At 40.0% G+C, this 10928-nt stretch overlaps 1 long non-coding RNA gene across 1 annotated transcript in view; it reads left to right on the top strand.

The window, feature by feature from the left end:
- LOC138971685 (uncharacterized) overlaps nucleotides 1-8291 on the top strand; it is a 14360-nt gene extending 6069 nt beyond the window's left edge. Inside the window, exons 4-5 of the long non-coding RNA XR_011457341.1 lie at nucleotides 1675-1794; nucleotides 6820-8291. This is a non-coding gene — a long non-coding RNA (uncharacterized lncRNA). The remainder of the gene's footprint in view (nucleotides 1-1674; nucleotides 1795-6819) is intronic.
- Nucleotides 8292-10928: the final 2637 nt, after the last annotated feature.

Raw genomic sequence — 10928 nt, 5'->3', positions numbered from 1 at the left:
GGATTTTATATGGAGATCAATGTGTTCAAGCCTGTAGTTGCCCGTTTAAATGCAGTATGTTTGTATTGTTTGGTCTAGAGATGTATATTTCGTACATTAGAGCGTTCGGAACTTTTCAATCGCTAAAGTAGTTCCCTCAAAGTCTAACTCATCAACCTGTGAGCTATCGAGGATTCAGCCCCGTTGTTGGGTAAGTGATTTTGGTTGTTGGGTAAGTTACCGAAAAATAACTAGCCTTACACCTTTACAGAGAGAATGAAGCAGAGGGGGGAATAAATCTATATCTATAAATATTTGTCATCATGTTCACGAGTTTTCATTCACAAGCACCTGGGGAATAAATCTCATGTTCCCCGGGGAATAAATCCCCGGTTACCATAGTTGCAGGAAGCCCTACTACATGGATAATCAAAAGCAAACCCAATAGAAACGCTCGAGGATTCTTCGGCTCTTTTCATTGGCGTGTCCCCAGACCTAAACAGACGACACGACACTGCTTTGCAAAGTTCCAAAAACCAACTGGCAAACTGGCAAAAGTAAACAAAAAAACAAAACTACTTCAATAAATTCATCACAAACAAATGAAACCTACCGATATGTTATGTCTTCTTACAAAGTCATGGAGTGCGTGTATCTTTGTGTGAGAAACACGAACGTCAAGTTCAAGTCAAACCAATTGACCCCTGACACACACATTTTGACCCGTGCACAAGACGTTGTATCGATAAACGAAGCGCAAATAAAAAATAATGATAAAAGCAAAGAAAATAGCAACAAGATATGCAAACATCTCACAAAGCCGAGCAAGCAGATTGACAGGTCTAATGAAAAACAAAGAGGTACTGAGTCGGAAACAAGATCGCGATTCTTTCCTTCGCTGCACGACGCAAATCTTCTGTGACCTTTGACCCAACGTAGCTTCCACATTCGATTACTAAGCTTAATACTCACAACTGAAAGCCGAGGGAGTGGAATACCGAGATGAACAAACAGAACTGTGCATCCTCAAACCTGACATATTCATCCCAACATTTTATGAACTCAAAAATACAGAAAGTTGCTTTCACACGCCAGCTTTGATTGCCAGTGGTTATCCGCACGGAACTCGTGTGGTTATCAGCACGGAACCCGTGTTTCAAAGCATGGCTCCCTGTGTTGATTGTGATCTTATTTTCTCACTACCAAAATGATGACAAAAACGATGTTTGGTGGTTTGTTGTCAGACCAGCTTTTTTTGTCGGTCCTCGGGGGGCATATCGACTTTTGTTTCATATTTATTGACCAAGGCCGTCAATAAATATAAAACAAAAGACGATATGCTCCCCCCTCGGACGACAAAACAGCTGGTCTGTCAACAACCCATCAAACATCTTATAATGTCTGCCGATCTGTCTGGCTTTCTACTACAATAACTAACTGTGTGTCTGTGTATTTGTGTGTGCGTGTGCGTGCGTGTGTGTGTGTGTGGGTGTGTGTAAATGTATATGTGTGCGTGTGTGTGTGTATGTGTGTGTGTGTGTGTATGTGTGTGTGTGTGTTTGTGTGTGTTTGTATGTGTGTGTGTGCTTGTATGTGTGTGTGTGTGTGTGTATGTGTGTGTGTGTGTGTGTGTGTGTGTGTGTGTGTGTGTGTGTGTGTGTGTGTGTGTGTGTGTGTGTGTTTCAATCGTTGCAGAAGAGTTCACCTGTCCATCTAGTCGGATAAAGTGTGCCAACAACAGGACCTGTATTCGGGACGATTTTGTCTGCGATGGATTTCCGGACTGTGACGATGGTTCAGATGAGCAATCATGTGGTATATATGCCTTTATTTAACATCCCACAAACATCTCTGTCTGTGTCTGATTCTTTGTCTCCGTCTCTGCCGATGACCTGTTTGTCTGTCTCAGTCTCTTTCAATTTTCAGTCTCTGTAGGATGTAAACATCGTGCGAGCTAATTATAGAACACACTGACGAAGGCCACGAGACCGAAATATTGGTGAAAACGTGAAGGCTTGTTTTGGTTAAATTTTCCTTATTTATTTGTATTTTTGTTTCTTTAACAACTTCTGATGTTTTATATACAGAGAATACTACATGGCTTGCTGTGTCGTACCAGATTTACACGAGTTTTTTTTTTAAATATTGAACTGCGAGCAAAAGCGAGCTGTTCACTATTTGAAAAAGCAACGAGTGTAAATCTGGTACGATACAGCAAGCCATGTAGTATTCTGTTTATCCTGCATACTGTACTTACGTGTATTTTACTGAACATGTCCTGCAGTCGAGGCAGCTAAATTGAAGACGCTTGTTTTGGAACCTCGATCTCTTCTAAAGCCTCGTGCAATCTATTACGTCAAAGCAAAGAAACGTCACTCTGAAAGTTTGGCGTGACGTGTTAGTTATAAAGATTCATCGAGGGTAATTAGCGAGCGCAATTTTTTTCTTCTATAATGACGTTTGTCTCGGTGACTTTGGCATCATAAGCAGTGGAAAAACATGTCCCTGCCAGACTTGCTTGATATGACCTCATTTACATGATATACACACGTGTGATTTGAACGATTATTATCTCACGGGTGTCTCTCTCACGTATGTAGGATAAATATATATATATATATATATATATATATATATATATATATATATATATATATATATGTAGAGGTTACATGCCGAGTCTCAGTGATTATTAAAAATAATGGTCGAAGTTAGCGGATCATGAAAAACGCGAGCTTCAGCAAGCTTTTTCATGACCGCGAACTGAGACCATTATTTTTAATAATCACTGAGACGAGGTATGTAACCTCTTTATTCCTCCTTTCTTCAGTTATTCAAAGAAAAGAGGAGTTTTTGTGCGAAAGTTTGATCGAATCCGATTCACTCAATCAGTCTACCTGCGCAGGCGATTGAATAATGCGCGGTTGTATAGTTCAGGGAAAATCATTCAATTCTGTCAACACTTCTTGTCAGTTTCCCTGTTTTGGACTAAAAATCAAGTACACAGTTATGTTGTTATTCTGCTGTGGCGGTAAAGGCAGATAGTGTGTGTTCTGTTCATGTTTTGGTATCGCTCAGAAAATGTTCTTTCTTCGAATGGGACCAGCAGACGAACTTTTGCACCCGTGTTCCAACGTTAAAAACTGTATGAAGTTCAGTTTTCTGGGGCAAAATAATGTATGAAACCGCTGAATGTTCTTTAAATTGATGAGATGTGTGCACTTGGTTGCGTGTGATCTGTTTATAAAATGAAATATTGTCGAAAACTAACCGTCGGATTGCATGCAGTCTTTTGTCAAAGCAACTCAGTTCAGAAAATTTGGAAGGGGAACTATTCTTGTCGCTAGGCAGAGTACGAGAGTTACTTGCCTTGGGAGTTTGCTTGCACCCATAAGAGATCTAAAGCGAGTTTCTCTGCACTGAGCGTTAGATTTGGATTTAGAAAACAACCAAACTCATGGATTTTATATGGAGATTAATGTGTTCAAGCCTGTAGTTGCCCGTTTAAATGCAGTATGTTTGTATTGTTTGGTCTAGAGATGTATATTTCGTACATTAGAGCGTTCGGAACTTTTCAATCGCTAAAGTAGTTCCCTCAAAGTCTAACTCATCAACCTGTGAGCTATCGAGGATTCAGCCCCGTTGTTGGGTAAGTGATTTTGGTTGTTGGGTAAGTTACCGAAAAATAACTAGCCTTACACCTTTACAGAGAGAATGAAGCAGAGGGGGGAATAAATCTATATCTATAAATATTTGTCATCATGTTCACGAGTTTTCATTCACAAGCACCTGGGGAATAAATCTCATGTTCCCCGGGGAATAAATCCCCGGTTACCATAGTTGCAGGAAGCCCTACTACATGGATAATCAAAAGCAAACCCAATAGAAACGCTCGAGGATTCTTCGGCTCTTTTCATTGGCGTGTCCCCAGACCTAAACAGACGACACAACACTGCTTTGCAAAGTTCCAAAAACCAACTGGCAAACTGGCAAAAGTAAACAAAAAAACAAAACTACTTCAATAAATTCATCACAAACAAATGAAACCTACCGATATGTTATGTCTTCTTACAAAGTCATGGAGTGCGTGTATCTTTGTGTGAGAAACACGAACGTCAAGTTCAAGTCAAACCAATTGACCCCTGACACACACATTTTGACCCGTGCACAAGACGTTGTATCGATAAACGAAGCGCAAATAAAAAATAATGATAAAAGCAAAGAAAATAGCAACAAGATATGCAAACATCTCACAAAGCCGAGCAAGCAGATTGACAGGTCTAATGAAAAACAAAGAGGTACTGAGTCGGAAACAAGATCGCGATTCTTTCCTTCGCTGCACGACGCAAATCTTCTGTGACCTTTGACCCAACGTAGCTTCCACATTCGATTACTAAGCTTAATACTCACAACTGAAAGCCGAGGGAGTGGAATACCGAGATGAACAAACAGAACTGTGCATCCTCAAACCTGACATATTCATCCCAACATTTTATGAACTCAAAAATACAGAAAGTTGCTTTCACACGCCAGCTTTGATTGCCAGTGGTTATCCGCACGGAACTCGTGTGGTTATCAGCACGGAACCCGTGTTTCAAAGCATGGCTCCCTGTGTTGATTGTGATCTTATTTTCTCACTACCAAAATGATGACAAAAACGATGTTTGGTGGTTTGTTGTCAGACCAGCTTTTTTTTGTCGGTCCTCGGGGGGCATATCGACTTTTGTTTCATATTTATTGACCAAGGCCGTCAATAAATATAAAACAAAAGACGATATGCTCCCCCTCGGACGACAAAACAGCTGGTCTGTCAACAACCCATCAAACATCTTATAATGTCTGCCGATCTGTCTGGCTTTCTACTACAATAACTAACTGTGTGTCTGTGTATTTGTGTGTGCGTGTGCGTGCGTGTGTGTATGTGTGTGTGTGTATGTATATGTATGCGTGTGTGTGTGTGTGTGTGTGTGTGTGTGTGTATGTGTGTGTGTGTGTGTTTGTGTGTGTTTGTATGTGTGTGTGTGCGTGTGTTTGTATGTGTGTGTATGTGTGAATGTGTGTGTGTGTGTGTGTGTGTGTATATGTGTGTGTGTGTCTGTGTGTGTGTGTGTGTGTGTGTGTGTGTGTGTGTGTGTGTGTGTGTGTGAGAGTGTGAGTGTAGTTTTTAAAATGCTTATAATTAATGCTCAAAGTCGCTCTCGTTGTGGTTTGAAGATTATTAACAGTGTCCTTGAACATTTCATTACTGATATTATACTGATACTTTACAAAAAACAAATAACTTTCTATTATTATCCTGAAAAACACCTTTTCCAAATTTATTGACACAACACCGGTGAGCAATCTATCCTATTGAAAAGTATTGAAATTAATAATAGTAATAATAATAATAATAATGGACATTTGCTATAGCGCATAATCATATAATTATATGCTCAATGCGCTTTACATATTAACAAACAGAGCAGTGCATTGTTCAAGAATTGCACCAACACTCTTCTGAAAGCATCTTGCAGAATTGTAACTGCTATTTACGGAAAAGTAAACAATTCTTAGTACTTTACTGACACTTTTCTACTAAGTATAAAGACGATTTTTCCAAAATTACGCTAACACTCTTCTGACAATAATCTTTTAGAATTGCCCTGCCATTTTATATAAAAGCATCGTACTGTACTCACACTTCATTAAAAAGTGCTGATACACTTTTTCAAGAGTTGTGTTTACACATCAATGGAAAGCATCTGTCAGAACTATACTGACATTTGAGTGAAAAGTACTTCCAAAATGTTATAGATTTGTCTGAAAAGCTTCTTTTAGAATTGTAATGAAAATGTAACGAACAGCGATTCTCATACTGAACTGACATAACACTGACATAATACTGAAAATACTGCAACAAGTTTCCAAGAATTGAGCTGTCTTTTTCGAATTGCACTGGGGTGACCGCATTGTGTATTTCCAACTTGCACTGTGGTGACCGCATTGTGTATTTCCAACTTGCACTGTGGTGACCGCATTGTGCATTTCCAACTTGCACTGTAGTGACCGCATTGTATAAATCGATCTTGCACTGTGGTGACCGCATTGTATAAATCGATCTTGCACTGTGGTGACCGCATTGTATAAATCGATCTTGCACTGTGGTGACCGCAATATATAAATCGATCTTGCACTGTGGTGACCGCATTGTGTATTTCCAACTTTCAATGTGGTGACCGCATTGTATAAATCGATCTTGCACTGTGGTGACCGCATTGTGCATTTCCAACTTTCAATGTGGTGACCGCATTGTATAAATCGATCTTGCACTGTGGTGACCGCATTGTGCATTTCCAACTTGCACTGTGGTGACCGCATTGTATAAATCGATCTTGCACTGTGGTGACCGCATATAGCTCAGTTGGTAGCGCGCTGGATTTGTATTCAGTTGGCCGCTGTCAGCGTGAGTTCGATCCCAGGTTCGGCGGAAATTTATTTCAGAGTCAACTTTGTGTGCAGACTCTCTTCGGTGTCCGAACCCTCCCCCCGTGTACACTACATTGGGTGTGCACGTTAAAGATCCCACGATTGACAAAAGGGTCTTTCCTGGCAAAATTGCTTAGGCACAGTTAATAATTGTCTACCTATACCCGTGTGACTTGGAATAATAGGCCGTGAAAGGTAAATATGCGCCGAAATGGCTGCAATCTACTGGCCGTATAAAATTTCATCTCACACGGCATCACTGCAGAGCGCCTAGAACTGTACCCACGGAATATGCGCGATATAAGCGTCATTGATTGATTGATTGTGCATTTTCAACTTGCACTGTTGTGACCGTATTCTTTATTTCTTCAGGCTAAGGACGCAAGTTAACGGCGACAACAAGCACCTGTGGTCCCTTCCTCTCCACGTTTGTGCTCGACTGAAACCTGCATTTTATTTTTTGCCAGGGCCAGTGTAATGCGTTCAGATAAATCGAGTGTTCAGATTAAGTATTTGGCCTCGTTGATGGTGTATAAACTCCACACAGAACTTCCATAGTACTGATGATCGAGCTTAGGTACTTTATATTCATTTGTTTCAACCAAATGTTTCATTTAAACTTAGAAATGTGCTTCGTTCTAAAATTCCTTCCCATATCATTCAAGGGACGTAACCATTCAGTTCACCTTTTCCGAAGAAATCGAATTTTGGGGTGAAATCTATCACATTTCAATAACAATTTACTTTACTTGCAAGAAACTAACATGCTTTTCTTCCTTAATAAGTGTACTTCTTTAATTTTACCAGGAAGCAACATTTCAGTCTCGAGTATAATTATATCGAATGCGTAATCTGAACGCAGGAGTAATCTGAACGCCCCACACCTGCGTCAGATTAAAATCTTGGCATTACAGAACTAAAGCAACCTTACTTACAGATTTTCTGGGCGTTTTTATTCACTGTCCTGAATGCATTCTTGTTTCAATGCATAAACCGTCCCCTATGAACGATTCTGGGTAACATCAAAGATCTGTCGAGGTTTTTTAACTTTAGAGATGCATGACCATATCTCACCCCTTGGACAAATGTTCTAAAGTCTGTTGCTTAAATCTTTTTGGTTTGCTGTTTTTCCTTCTTTTGGACTAAAGTTTAAATCAGGTTGCTCCGATGTAGCAATCGTAATCCTATTCATTTTATTTTAAATTGGTTACTAAAACGCAGTGTCAAAGTGCATATTCAAAACCGAGCTTGCTATATTGTGGGTGAACCTATTTAGATCTGCCGAGGTTTCATTAGCTCATGTTAGTCTATTATGTTTAGGTTTCTATTAGTTTTTTTCCATCTGGCAAATTATTAACTGCGTGATATTAAAAAAAAAAAGAAACATATCTGGACTTAACTCCGACCTTTTCACAAACAGAAGAGTATTTTGTCCTATATTTCCAACTACAACTGCACAGGATTTTTTTTTATCAGTTGCCTAGATGCTTTCTTTGGTTGTAATTATTGACACATGTAAACGTAGCCTATGTATTTTGAATGAATCAATTTCGTAACGAACACTAGTAAACCTAATTCACTTGGTATAAATAAGAAAATCCCTTGAACAAGCTGGCCAGTTAATTTTGGATGTGTGTGCAAGTGGAGGGGTGGTCTTATCCTACATGGAAGCCTGGTCAGATCTCATATGGTTGACCTGATCGTTCACACGGGAATGAATCTGCCTTTCATCCAAGTTTGTCGTAGAACGCGCAATCCTGAAGCAACCCGACCTACAACACATGTCGTCGCTCCCATCCCCCAAACCACTACCCCCCTTTTATCCCCCCCCCCCTTTTATCCCCCCCCCCCCCCCCACAAAAAAAATTATATATATATATATTGTTATAATGCTATTTTTTCACGTAGATAAACACAGACACAGCTGAACATGTTATCTTAGAAGTAAAGAGCGCACGTCGGAAAACTCTTTTTCAGAATGCAATACCAATCATTTCGATTTGTGTACGTCCATACGCAGTTCTCTTATTTCTCAGAATGTTTAGATCTGAACATCGTATCGAAAAAATAAAGACACTGATGACCACACACACCGTCGAAAAAAAGTGTTTCAGACTGCAATGCCAGTTTTTTTGATATGTCACAACAATAATCCATTAACCGTATTCTTTCAATTTAAAGACATCAAAACTACATCTGGCTTTACCACAGCCAACGTAAAAAAAATATTAAAAAAACAGTTTCTGATCACATTAATTTAGAATTTTTAACATTCAGCCATTCTCTCAATTTTCAGAAATGTGTGAGCATGTAATTATATTCGGGAGCTATAATGACTGTGTTACTGGTTTGATCTTCATATCTACACGCTATTGCAATAAACTTAACTTCAAACCACTCCCTGTGTGCTAGTTTGTGTGTGTGTATGTGTGTGTTAGTGTGTGTGTGTTAGTGTGTGTGTGTGTGTGTGTGTTAGCTTGTGTGTGTGTGCTTGTGTGTTTGTGTTAGTGTTAGTGTTAGTGTGTGTGTGTGTGTGTGTGTGTGTGTGTGTGTGTGTGTGTGTGTGTGTGTGTGTGTGTGTGTGTGTGTGTGTGTGTGTGTGTGTGTGACGGTGCCTGCGTGAAGGCGTGATGGTGAAAGTAATGACAATACATTGTACTAACAATGATAATGACAATAACATCAGGTATAAATGCAGTGCATACGTGAAGTTTCCAACTGTCACACACAAACTCACAAAAATGTACTCACAGATTAGTAAGAACGAAACACACACACACACACACACACACACACACACACACACACACAAACTCACAGACATGCACTCTCACTGGCCGTTTGCATTTGAATAACGACATCCAATAAAGTCTACCAATTACGTTATTCCTTTCTAAGCTCTCTGTCTCTGCCGGATTGCATTTGAATAATGACATCCGACGGGCGCAATGGCCTAATGGTAAGACGCCGGCCTCCTAAGCGGGAGGTCGTGGGTTCGAATCCCGGCCGCTGCCGCCTGGTGGGATAAGGTGGAGATTTGTCCGATCTTCCATGTCAACTTATGTGCATACCTGGCAGTGCATTCGTGTGTACACGCAATCATAAGTCCAAGTGCGCATGGCAAAGATCCTGTAATCCATGTCAGAGTTCGTTGGGTTATAGAAACACGAAAATACCCAGCATGCTTCCTCCGAAAGCGGCGTATGGCTGCTTTGATGGCGGGGTAAAAACAGTCATACACGTAAAAATCCACTCGTGCAAAAACCACGAGTGAACGTGGGAGTTTCAGCCCATGAACGCAGAAGAAGAAGAAGAAGAAGAAGAAGAAGAAGAATGACATATCCAATCGATTTTACCAATTACGTAATTCCTTTCTGAGCTTTCAGTCGGTGGCGGTTTGAATTTGAATAACGACATCCAATAAAGTCTACCAATTACGTGATTCCTTTCTAAGCTCTCTGTCTCTGACGGATTGCATTTGAATAATGACATCCGACGGGCGCAGTGGCCTAATGGTAAGACTCTCTGTCTCTGACGGATTGCATTTGAATAACGACATCCAATAAAGTCTACCAACTATCAGCTGCGGAGACATTTGTCTCGAAAAAATACGCCGAGAGGCGTTAAAGTTCCCCTTGGTTTGTCCCCGTCAAATTGTGATATACGTGTATATTTAACGTTTTTCGTGGTTGCTGCCTTATGACACAAAACTTGCCAAATAACGACAGCGTTGTTTGGATCGATATATGCAGCAGTAATGCAGACAATCTGTTCTGTATATGACATTTACACAAGTCGCGTGAAGCAAAATTGATACATTTAGTCAAGCTGTCAAACTCACAGAATGATACTAAATGCACTGCATTGCATGGAAAAAGTAGATCATCCACGACCGAGACTAAAAGCGCTGACTTTCTTGTTCAAAATGTAGCGGCCCGCATTCGCTTGCAAAAGCAACTTTTCAACGACAAGCACCATAAACGATATATTTTTTTGGAATCAGCAACTGATAAGGAACAGATAATGATAATAGTATGTGTCTTCTTCAAACAATAAAGAAAGTAGCCATTTAACGGTTTCCTCCATTTTAAGCCAATTTTCAATCAAACACAACAAAATTATATATTTTCTCATACAGGAGGAAACACAGAATACAATGATGTCACCTTTGTGATTCAAATATCGATGTTTATGAAATCAACAAAATCGGCTAATTTTAAGTGACAATTTCAAAAAACGAATTGTGAAGGTACCATGATGGAATGCAATCCCATTGTCCGCACTAAGTCAAAGATCGTCTTACGAAAATGTCAACAAATGGATGAAAAACTGTAGCCGTGAAAGTGCCGCCTCAACTTTTGCAAACGGGCAAATATGACGTCATCAAATAGTCCTATAAAATAAATCGGAGAAAAAGCACTTACAGTCCGCAAAGTTTTCCAGAGAAAACTGCCTGGGTGGCAGGCGGGGTTGAGGTGGAA

This window comes from Littorina saxatilis, linkage group LG7 (assembly GCF_037325665.1).
Source record: "Littorina saxatilis isolate snail1 linkage group LG7, US_GU_Lsax_2.0, whole genome shotgun sequence".
Taxonomy (NCBI): Eukaryota; Metazoa; Mollusca; class Gastropoda; order Littorinimorpha; family Littorinidae; genus Littorina; species Littorina saxatilis.
The sequence above is the reverse complement of the archived record's forward strand: the minus strand, read 5'-3'. Positions and strand labels throughout refer to the sequence as shown.